The 12,314-nt window shown below is 35.2% G+C and overlaps 1 protein-coding gene across 19 annotated transcripts in view; it reads left to right on the top strand.

The window, feature by feature from the left end:
- The window catches only part of MEF2C (myocyte enhancer factor 2C), a 140,742-nt gene that overhangs the window by 47,221 nt on the left and 81,207 nt on the right, over window positions 1-12,314 (top strand). The gene's annotated exons all lie outside the window — the stretch shown is intronic.

The following is a 12,314-nucleotide window of genomic DNA, read 5'->3' as shown; positions in this document are numbered from 1 at the left end:
TTTTTTTAATTTCATTTAAAAAAATGCAGTTATTTAACAATAAATTTATTTTACTTTTTGAATAGTGGTTAGCATCACTTAAATTTTTTAATTTTTTACAAAGACAAGGGTGTTTCCAAGCTGGACAGGAAACATGTCTAATTATGTTTTACATAAAGTTGCACATCTTCCTGCAAATAAAGGAAATATTGCATTGAAATTTAGTACGTTTCAATCTTCCTTGTGTTTAAGGAATGTTGTGAATGAATTTGTACCGAGTGTAAATTAAAGAAATATAGAAAACATTTACCATAATTGAAATAGTATTACTTTGAGCTTTTTTTTTTTTTTTTTACCTTTTACTTACTCCCTTGATGAAGTCTGTGCCCATGATCTTATCTTATAAAGCAATTCATTAGAAATATTGAGATAGGAAAATGTGTGCTGTTTTTTAATAAGTTATTACTCAAAGCTGTGCTCAGGGTGAATCTACAGAAATACAAAATCTAAGATATTTTAGTGCAGAGAAAGCAGTCTGGTCATAAAATGGATGGAGCATCATCTTTTCAAAAACTGTGTCAAACAATATCAATTACATTGCAATTAATTTAGCAGAACATCATACAGCTCAGCTTTGACCTAAACCAAATGGCAGTAGATAAATCTGTCCCGTTTGTTCTTCAGAGAAAAGACAGGGGTTAAATTTCCAGGCAGGTGTTAGGGTTTAGAATAAGAAAAGCCAGATGTGTATGGAAGCTACTTCAGTCTCATGAGGCTGGTTTTAATTCAGCTATATCCCTAGAGTATCACACAATCAATGAGTTCCAAATCCTGGGGCTACCTGCCTTTATGTGAAATCGTGGGAACTGTTTTTCACAGCATACTACTGAAAAAATGTGAAAAAATTAGAGCAGAAATTAAAGGTAAAAAAAGGTTAACCTCAGAAGTTAGTGTCACATTTCTTCCAGGTTTCTGAAATGAGAAGATGATAACCCAATGGAAATGCTTGTAGAAGAGACTTATTTCTATAAGAAGAATTGTAAGCAATGTAAAACTCATAGCAAGGATATTTAATTTATTTCTCAAATCACTGCTTATTGTAAGCAATGTTTTAAAAGTAAGTATATATAGGTCATGTGCACATGGTAGAATGCGTTAAAGCATTTTTCTTCCTTAAAAGCTAGATGAATTGAATCAGGGAGGGGTTTCAAAAAGATGATTTGGGGCATGTTTTCCTTACTTCAGTATGACTGTAAAAGTAAGTTGATGCATTGTATCTTGAATTAGTCTACACAATAGCTTTCAGTTCCACTTGATAAGATAAGACTAATTGGCCTTCAGAAAAATAAAGCAAGGTAAAGGAAGATGTACAAGTGAAAGAGAGGGCTTGGCACTTTATTGGATTTTGAGGCCTGTGAGCCATGTGTCTTAATTGGGGCCAGTTGGGATCATTTAATAATTGCTGTCAGAAGATCAAATTTAATTCTCTTTATAAAAAGACCACAGTGGGATAGAGTTAAACAAATTGTCATCTGAGGTTTCAAATGAACGAAGCTTTAATTAGGTTGATTAGGATGCTGTAAGATAAAGAGGGTAAGAAACAGGAAATTGATGAATCTGCTGTGTACCATATTGGACCTTATATGACAGTACTGTCAAATATCTTTATTTTAAGAAGATATGCATTAGCATAAAAGGTTATAGTGCTAGAAAAACTTGTGTATATAAATGTTTTAGATATATAGGATAATTATAACTTTCTGAAATCAATGATTTTAAATATGGATATTAATATTTTTGTGGTCATAATCTTGCCCTTTACTCTTATAATTTGAAAATATGCCAAATGATTTTCTCTATTAGTTTGCTTACTAACTATTTTAAATGAAAATTACACTATGTTTACTAAAAGCACTCAGAATTTCATTATCTTTTAATAAATGTTCACCTTACTTTTCAGAACCTTTACATGAACAAATCCCCAGGTTTCTTATCCCCAGGTTTCCAAGAGAAAAACTGAGTCAGAAATGAAGGTGACATGAAATATTTTTGGCAGGAAGAAGAGCACATCTCAGCTGTGTTTGTATCTCAATCTTAGATTCAATTCTTTATGCTATGCTGCATGATAATTTAGCCTTAGCTTTCTGTTTCTAAGAATATTTTTGTCAAAAATCACCTTGCATATCAATAGAGCTCAAAGAGTGTCACTTCTGAGAAAATGTAATGTATATTCAAGGCCACAAGAAGATTTAGTTAATGCATCTTTCTGTTTATTGATTAAGGTTTTGTTTTGTTCTTCAGCATGTTCATAGGACAACAATAATATTAGCAATGTTGTCTGTCAATGATTTGTTTAGAAAAAAATGTTCATTCAAAACAGAAGAGACTGTCAGGCAAATTGCACTGTATTTCCCTCTGCAAATTAAACATGTTTTATATATGTATTTTCTACTATTATCTGACAAAGATGTTTACTTTTTGTATTGGCTACTACCAAATATAATGTCTTTTGCTTGTGTAAGAAATAAATAAATCCAGCTGTATGTGCTAATGGAGCGGTTACAGCTGGGGTTTGGAAGGCAGGGTGTGATGTTCACATGTGGCTTTTGCACTTGTACAGTGTTAGGTGTATCTTTGTGGTAAACACCTTCTATTTCAGTAGAGAATTTGCTTCTATGGGTCTTGATGTGAGAACCATTAGGCTCCAATTCTGTGAAAAATTAGAACAGATCTTCATGTGGACAGCACAAATTACTTACCTAATACAATTTTCAAAAACTGAAGGTGAACTGTAATGTGGTTGAATAGCACCATAAACTAGAAGGGGCTATTTACGCCTTTGTAACTGGTTCAAGGCGTATCTTCAGTATCTAAACTGGAGCTTTTTTAGCTCTTTATCATATCAAACTCTGCAGTGTGACATGTATCTTCTGTTCCACCATTCTCTCTCTTTCTTTCTCAATATTGTTAACACAAACACATGTATTGCTTTCCCTTTCTCCACCACCAAGGTAAAAAAAAAAAAAAAAAATCCATTAAGCCAGAAAAACAGAAAATTCCTTCCTTAACAGATAACATAACTCCGTTATTTTTTTCAGGCACCTTGCTCATTTCTTGTCTCAAGACATCTTTTTTTCTGATATCTCCCTCATAGCAAACTCCATGTTATCATTTCCTATAGTACAGTCTGTTTTAGCATCTTTTCTGGTTCAAAACCGGTGGGAATCCAGTCTGGATCTTCCAGTGTAGAGAGATGCTTCTTGTCAAGATACAGCCAGGAGGTAGAAAGCAAGTAGCCGCAGTATATGAATGATGGGTGCTAGCAATAGCAGGCACAGCTAGTGTATATCATTTCTTGGTGGTCAGAACCTTCCATTTTTCTAACATACATCTCATCCTAAACATGCAAAATTCCATGCAGCAGACACTGGCCAATATGCATGCATCTCTTATCATGTGACTCATAAGAGGTATCAGATTTTCATAATGACAATGTAACTGCTGTTTTGCTATACTGATGCTGCTGTACTTTTCTTTTTTCGTTTTTTTTTTTCTTTTTTTCAAATAACAGGTGTATTCTGATTTCAGTTGTTTCTGCTTAAATTGTATGTACTTCGTGTATTTAAAAGCAGCAACCCATTCTAATTTAGGAGCTTTGTCATTAGAAAAAGATGTGTATTTCACAGACAGAGACAGTTCCTCACTCTCATTCAGTGAAATACAGGTGTGTTCATATTTTTTATTAGCCTTATTATGTACCTGACATACATTTCATCTCCTTTTGTCCTTGGGAAAAAAAAATTGTCTGAGTGGGATTGGAAGCACTAATGTAGAATTTTCAGCTGGCATGGTCATTGGGAAGATTGATATATTTCCTTCTTTCCCTTGCCTTTTTTTTTTTTTTTTCGTTTCAAGCCTGCAGCTGTCTCTGGGCAAGCAATTGAGTCCAGGGAGTGTCAGAGTTTTTAATGCTCATATTTCTCATATTAACATTTACAGAGAATGTATGAAAAGTTAGTGGTTCAGCAGTTTTCTGCCATATTGTGCAGTCTACTTTACATTTTAGAATTATATTTAATTCTTCACAATTCTGGGAAGGTCGGGATTTAACAGGAAAAGAGTGTGTTTCTAGAAATGAATACACAAAAGAGAGAAGTAGGACATCTTTGTGTATGATCATTCCTGTCTAAGAAATGGATTTCCAGGGTGAAGCATCCTAGGTTGCTTTAGAAAAATAATAAAAATAATTATTTTTTAAAGTTATGTGCTTAGATCTATTTTGTAGAAAAAATCTGTGGTAATATAGGTGTAGCTGGGATGGTGTAACATCAGAAATAGGAGAATGTTTGTAGGCAGAGATAATACAGCTGGAAGTAAAGGTGAGCTTTTGGGTACCCTTAGGATCTAAAGAACTTGTACAGCCTAAAGACGATTTATTTTTTTCAACTATGTTACTCAATATAATCAATTAACAGATATTACCTCTGCCTGCAAAGCTTGTCAAACTTTTCCAGTGCTAATGATGGATCTGTCCTTACATTTGCATTAGTATAAAGGGGTAGATCCACAAAAATCTGAGTCATTGTCTGGATTTAAAATTTCTACCTGAGAAGCAGTCCATTTTGACATGTCAGTGATGGCTGTGGATGACTGGTTACAACAGAGTACATTTTTGCAAAAATAAAAGAAACAAAAACACTAGATATTTACAAGGTTTGGTCAGAATTTGAGGATCATCTGTGGCTTTCAGACACCTACCTGAAGTCCTTCACATTTGATTGCTTCAGTTCCCTGTCAGGAAGCTGAACTGTGTGTGCAGCCTGCACCCACGTTAGGGGATATCAGTAAAAGATACTGCCCCTTTTGGGCCTGAATAGTTATCCAAATTCACAGTTACAGGTTGTTTCCATTAGGACAGGGAAACTTGCAAGGGACTAAAATAATTCCTTGATACTGTTTCTTTACAAGGATTTTTTTTTATATCTCTAAATTTAGCAAGACTTGAGAATTAATGTGCATTATCAGGTATTAATGTGCAGCTTACAGTATGAGCTCCCCTCCTCATCATCGATATCTCCAAACCTGTTTCTGTTTTAGTTTTACCTAATGGTTCTCTTCTTGTATTTTCTATAACTATAATATATTCTATATTTCTTCCAATATATCTCAATTTTCAGCTTCTCTTTCATGGTCACAAATAAAGACTCCATAAAACAATACTGAACATATTTTATTTGTTGCCTTTTATTGAAGTATCCAGGTCTATAAGATCAGAGAAGTTATGCTTACCAGCGGTAAGCCTACCCACTCTGTCTTCTTGCATCTTCCAACCATTACTTAAACAACACTTAAAACAGCAACACCATGAGCAACACTTTGCAGTCAGAAAAAAATAAGTTATACAACCATAGCATATCTATACAGTTTTTCTGTCAAGGTATTCCCCATCACTAACCCAAAACAGTTTTACTTGAATCCAAGCTGTACCTTGATAATTTTTGTCACTTTCTTTGCTCAAGTTGGAGAGTGTTCCTTTTTATCAGCCCCTTCAAAACGTTTCTATAGAATCTGTTGTCTGGCAGAGGCCCACATATTTTCTTTTAATGAGGAACTTATTCATATCTTGGGTTTTATTTTTCAGTTATGCACTTATGTTCCCAGCTTAAAGATAGTTTCATCCTGGTTTTTGTCTCTATTCTACATGATCCTTCCTAATTTTCAGTGTAGTCCTTCAACCAAATACAGTGCTCACTCATTTGCTTGCTTAGTGCTTTAAAAAGACTTTTTCTTATTGTGCTTTGTCCTATTTAATCATGTCACAGAATTCCTGTTTATAAAATCTTGTTTTCTCTAAAAATGAAATTTTTAATTAGCAAATGTGTAAGATACCGCTTTTCTAAATGATTATTGGGTTTCTACAACCATAATCTTTGTTCCTCCTCACAGAGATGAAGTGGTGGTGCAGCACAAACTTAGAATAGCAGAACTCAGCTTTTGTTACAAATTGCCATGCCCTTTGAGTGAGAAAGGGAGGATCGAAATTCCTTTGGAGCATGTTGGATGAAGAAGGTCTGTGTAGTCTGAACAAGTCCACTTGTTTTACCCAGAATTCTGTTGTCTTCTCCATATATTCTCTCTATTGCTTCAGTACTGATCATTGATCACAGCTCAGACAGCCGTCTCCAGCTCTTTTGTCTAAGTGCATGCACCAAGTTTGCTTGCATTTCTGCAATTCAGCAAATTATAAAGTACTCAAACATCTTTTCTGATAACAAAGAATAATTCAGGAAATCAGACCCTATTTTCTTCGATGTAGGTGTATCTAAAATTTTGTGCCATCTGTATCAGCATTTCCAGGTACTTGTACCCAGGTTTAGAATCAAAATTACGGTACATATTTTTTTCAAGAAATACCTGGAATTGTCCCCTGTTTCTTAAAAGCCATTGTGGGGATTTATGTTCCTTACCACAGACTTCCTCACATACAAACAATGGTAACAAGTCTGTAAATCTAGATCTTAACCACAGCTAGAGATTACTTACAGGTGATACAATGACTTAGCTCTAGAGATCTTAGACTTTTCTTGTAGTAAGCCAACACCCTCCAAAACCCTTTACTCCCAAACTGTAAACATAAATATCTTCTTTAAGTGTAGCTAAATCAAGACCAAAGTAGTTCCAAGGCACGTCTGCAACACAAAAGATGCTAAATCTTACCCTGTTGACCACTGAAATGCTTCATCTATTCCTCCAGACAGTTCTATGGAGGACTGAATTGGTAAAACACTTCTCCTGGTATTTAGTAGACATCTATTAGCTATAATGCTACCCAATCAAATTATTAGTTCAAAACTATTCAGACTTCCAGCTGAAATTCCAACAGTCCAATTTCCCTACTTCATTTTCAGACAGGTTCACTTTCCTAGTCACTGTCTCCATTTGAGACCAATTTAAGTCATTCAGCTTTCAATCCTTTATTCCCTTGTATTATTAGCTTGTTTGATTCGATAAGCTTGAGCCAGTCTCCCAGACACTTCAAGGATCCTATTCCATTTTTATTGGTCAGACTCTCATTACGTCTGTCTAGCTGCCCAAAGATTTGTCATGAACATAATCATGAACCTGTAAACTTTTCCTTCAGAATACTTGTTTTTCTTTCCAATTGTGTGGTGGGTAGACACTGAAATACCACCTGCAAGTCACTGTAGATTTAAAATCAACTTTTCATGAGTATGTTTTCTTTTAGAATTCTAGCATTTCACTTAATTGCTTTCCTTAAAATATGCATTACTGTCTATGTTCTTTGCTTTACAAATCAAATATTCCTCTTCATCTATTCCTTAAGAAGAAAAAAAAAATGTTGTAAACTAGCCAAATCTTTCTTTCTTTGTCAAGCATAGCAGGCACATATCTCTTTTTATTGGGCTGCAGGCAATCAGTTTTCATCTAGATTACCAGTGTTTGCTTCCTCTTTCAGTGCACTGCTGCAAGGAATGACTCACCATCTGTAGCAAATTCCACAGTCCTTCAGAAGGCCTTTGGCCCTCCTTCCGTGCATCTTTATCAGCATATCCAGAGCTGGTATAGTATGTGTGCACCATTCAGAAAACCATCCTCTGTGCCTGACGGACAACTCTCAGCACAATCTCTGGAAGGTGGGCTGGAGTCACTCCTCTCCTTCTGACTTAGGTGTGGATCAGCTGAAACTCATAGGCAGCTGCAGACTCCACTTTCAGAGTGCAGATACCAGTCCTTTCAGAAGCAGCATCTGTGGCATGGTGAGATAGGACCACTGTTAGGGAGTATTATCCTCTCAGCTATTTTGGCAATGATGCTGAGTTTGCCCAGACATACTTTTCAGGGGAACTTCACAAAACTATAGCAACTGAAACTCTTCCACCCATATTGCACAAGTTCTTGCTCTATGAGATAACTTGATACAGTATTTGAGTTGTAGGCTACAGTGCCCACAGCTGTCAGATTCAAGGGAGACAAAGTATTCATTTAATTCCAAATTTAAAAAATCTGAAAATGACAGATATTCTCATGTCTATTCCTCTTAGCCATACAACTAACTAATGGTATCAGTTACAAGACAACAAATCAGTTGAAAAAGAAGAATTTTCTGAAATTCATTACTAAATTCTCAGTATAATGGGAATAAAATCAAATTATAAATGAATACGAATGTCAATGGGAAAAAAAAAAAAGAGAGAGAGAGGAAGATATATCTCCTGAAGACAAGACTTAAAAATAAACACATTCTACTATCATTTAAACATAAATAAATAAATACATAAATACAGGAATTATCTGTTAGAGAAAGAATCTGAAAAATTCAGCAGATGATTTCAAAATCAGTAGCAAAATTCATGAAATATGCATTCATATCAAATCATTCAACTTTTCTGTAAAACTTTCAATTAATAACTTAAATGCAGAGATTGATTTTGCTGTTTGCAAGTTTATGAAATTTTTACTCTTGGATTGATGCAGAACTTCATTGCTCTTGATTTGTTCTCTGTTATAAATTAAACTTGCACCATAAATCGGGGGTAGGCAGTGTTTGTTTTCCAAAGTTCCTTTTTGTTTTAGATTACATAAATGAGAAGGTGAATGAGCATTGGTACTTAAAGATTACAAATATTTTCTCTATCTATGGTCTTTTTCAGTTTGACATACTCTGCCCTGAGTAGTCCATAGTATTTCATCTGTTATATTACATCCATTATGGCCTAAATGTTTGTGTTATACTTCTTGTAGCAAAATGCATGATCTCTCGAGAGTTAAATTTAGTAGATTAAAATGAACTCTCTTCCGCATCTTTTAATGTGGCAGTCTGGCCATAAGATCAAAACACATAAATGTAGGTTATGTTTAATTTCTAAATCAGAATGTTGTGGACAAATGTTTGAAACCTTAAGATGACTCAGATTCATTTGTTGCATGGCTTTCTGCCTGGATAACCATACCGTAGATTGTGCCATTTCTGCTTTACTGATGTATTACTGTGGTGATGACATATATAATTTTATCATAACATTTCTGTTAATGGGCCAAACTGTGTCCTCTGTAATGTCTCTGCAACCAAACCACATTAAATGTGAAGGACTACTTCTATCTTGGATGTAATGTCAGCTAATCTTAGTAGGATAACATGAGAGATGAACACTACTTTCACTCTTTTCTGTATTTATTGCAACTTTATCTGGCTCAAGGTGAGAGACCCAAAATGAGCAGTGACTTAACTTGATGCAGGATGCCCAGTTGTTTCTTTACAACTGTGTGGCGGCCTTTATCTGCATATGGGTCTAAAAAAGCTAAGGCTTTTACAGATAATATTTCAGTGACTATTTCATTTGAGTATGTGTTCCCTGCTGTGTATTTTCACAGTTATGTTGCATTTTTTGCAGCAAATTTTTCATCAGGCAAATAGCTGATGTATTCATGGTGCATCTAGATTTTTATTTGTAATCTGATTCAAAACTCTTTTGAATAAACAGAAGGGCTTGCACACAAAGCTTTCTTAGACTTTGAAGTGACTTTTGTCTTAAGTAAGATTAGAAAGAGAACGGGGACAGCATTTTTTTTTTTTGTTTGCTTCCTTACATCATGAAAATAAAAGAAGATTTGGTTTGGTTCTTTAGTTTTAAACTAACCCATTCAGAACGAAAGCTGCATAATGGAACAGGTAAATCTTTATGACGAGTTTGTTTCTTTTGTAAAGCAACCATGAAAATACTAAGCCCTCACACCTTTCAATTTAGCTGTTCTCTGGCCACCTTCTTGTTTATAAATTAAATACTGTGACTCTCCTGTTTTGATACTCCTTATTGCCCCTGGTGTGCCTTATTCAAAGAACTCTGTCTGGGGTGTTGCAGCAAAGCAGATTCAGACAGTTCTGCTCGGAGAAGGAAGTGGAGAGTTTTGGTTCCCATTTTGCACTTCTGGAACAGTTTAGGGAAGGAAGCACCTTTACACCTTTTATTGTTCGTGGTTGCTGACATCATATCCTTCCCTGCCCGCTCTGTGCGTGTTTCCTGCCATTCTATCAAGATTCTTCTGTGTTGCAGAGAAGGGATAGTGGGTGTGTATGTGTGTGTGCGCGCGCATGTGTATGTCTTTGCACGAGCGTTCGCAAAGAGAGACAGGAGCAGTCGAATGGTCTGCTGCATTTGTCCATTAGTCTTTTTCACCCTTCTCAAGTCTCAGATCAATCTTCTGTCTGCTATCACTGCCTCTGCCAAATCATATAGTGAACAGAAGCCCGCCAAAAATGAAGTTCCTCTTTTTGTAAGCAGTCTGATTTATTTTTTTTTCCATGTTTGGGTTTGCAAAAAGAAAAAATGCTGAAGACTGTAGCACCATAGAATCTAACTATGTGTTTCTTTAAATACAAACTGCTTCATGTAACCATGTCATTAAGTTGGAAGGTTTCTTTTATGTGGACAGTTACTTCAACAAAGCTTCTGGAATTATTTTAAGTTCCTTTTTAGATTCTCTTGGATAATGAAAACCTGCAAGTACTATTGAACCATGTAGGACCTTCAACTTATCTAGCTAGTGTGCTTTATTTATGTTAGGGAAATATAATTTATCAGTTAATGGAAACTGAATAGTTGATAGTGCTTAATCCTGCAGGAACTTTCAGAAAGTGTTAGGAGCATTGGTGAAGTCCTAAAACAGCCATGGGGATTTGTTGGTCTCGAGAGTTCTTTGCATTCTGTTAGACTCGGAAGTCACCAGCTTTTGAAGGTTATAACCCTTGAATCAGATGTCTAGATTCACTCATCTGAATCCAATTGATTTGGAATCAGTCCAGCTATCTGCTTTATGTATGCACATGTGCAAATGTGTGTGCTGAAGACACAATTAGAACTATAGGCAAACACATATTAAGCATAGCATGTAAAGCAATATGTGTTGGTACATATATACGTTTATAAAGAGGAGGACAGAGATACAGAAAACTACAGCATTCTCAGATTGTTTCTAGTAGCAGTATAAATAGCAGAAGTTATGGTTTGTTGTTTTTTTCCTTAAAAAAAAAAAAAGAAAAAAAAAAGAAAATATATTTGCCAGACAAACTGAATACCTTTCATTTGAAATTAGACTTGTAAGCAAAAAGCAAACAGAGAGAGATTTTTTTTCATCAATGCAAGAAAACATAACCTGCTGCCTGTTGAAGTAGAAGCATGTTTCCTTGCAAACTGTATGTCGGGTACATATGATCTAACATATTCTGTTTTCTCATTCAGTTTCTCTCAGACTGTATGATAATATTAAATAACAAAGACATCCTTGCTCCTACATCTTTGTCTACCTGCACATCCACTTTTCCACTTAAGATAAAGTTAGTGTAGTTAGTGGATTATTTCAGGCAATGAAGAACAAAATTCAACCATTCAACTGTTTTATGAATTATTTTAAGCCAATGTTGTGTAGATCGTAGGAATTGTTATTGTTCTGACTTTATCTATAAATGTTTTTGTTGTTTGAAGACTGGTCTTAAACGTGGAACTGATAAATGTGTAGGAAGGACTCAACATATTGCTCCTTCACTAAAATTTGTCCTTCCTGGTCGATTTTCTCAGCATTCAGTGATTTTCTCTGAACTCACTCAGCATCAGCATCTTGATCTGCAAAGTAGCTCTCTTCCTTGCTAACCCTGTCACCACTGCTCTAATCTGTCCACCGTGACCTTCCACCTTGAAGTGAATAAGAGCTAAGGCAGGCGTAGCACTGTAAGCCGATAGTGCCACTGGCTTCAGCTGAATGAAAGTAGAGGAAATTGTTCCATATGCATTTGCTGTGGATTAGCGTATTGGCTTACCGTTACAGAGAAAGCCTGTTAGGCTCCATTGGGTCCTGCATGTGCATGGGAAACACCATTCTAACTTGTTCTTTGTATCAGAGGTAAGACTGGAGGAAAAACAGGAAAGAAACCCAGTCCAAGGAAATTTAAAACTGTTTCTAAAAATAGGCTGGTTTTGTTTGTCAACACCGAGTATCAGATAAGACTGTCTCCAAGTTTTGTTTAGAAAAAAAAGTTTTAGAAATACATGTGATCAATTTATTTTTTTCCAAAGTTTTGGACTTTTATTTTTTTGTTGTAAATAGTTCCATTACGTCTTTTTAAGCAGTGAAAAGTTCAAGTCTTTTCAAAAAGTTAAAATGTGGCAAAAAATGTTTGCAGCACGTACTTTTTATAAAATTGGCAATATAAAGGTGTCCGTGTTATATGCCCCATTCTGCATTATGGTAAAGATTTAGACATGTGTAAATATGCTTAAATATAAAATATAAATATAAAAAGGAATTGATGTAAAGAAAAG

This window comes from Anser brachyrhynchus (genome assembly GCF_964034855.1).
Source record: "Anser brachyrhynchus genome assembly, chromosome: Z".
NCBI lineage: Eukaryota > Metazoa > Chordata > Aves > Anseriformes > Anatidae > Anser > Anser brachyrhynchus.
Note: the sequence above shows the minus strand (reverse complement) of the source record. Positions and strands in the feature narration are given on the sequence as shown.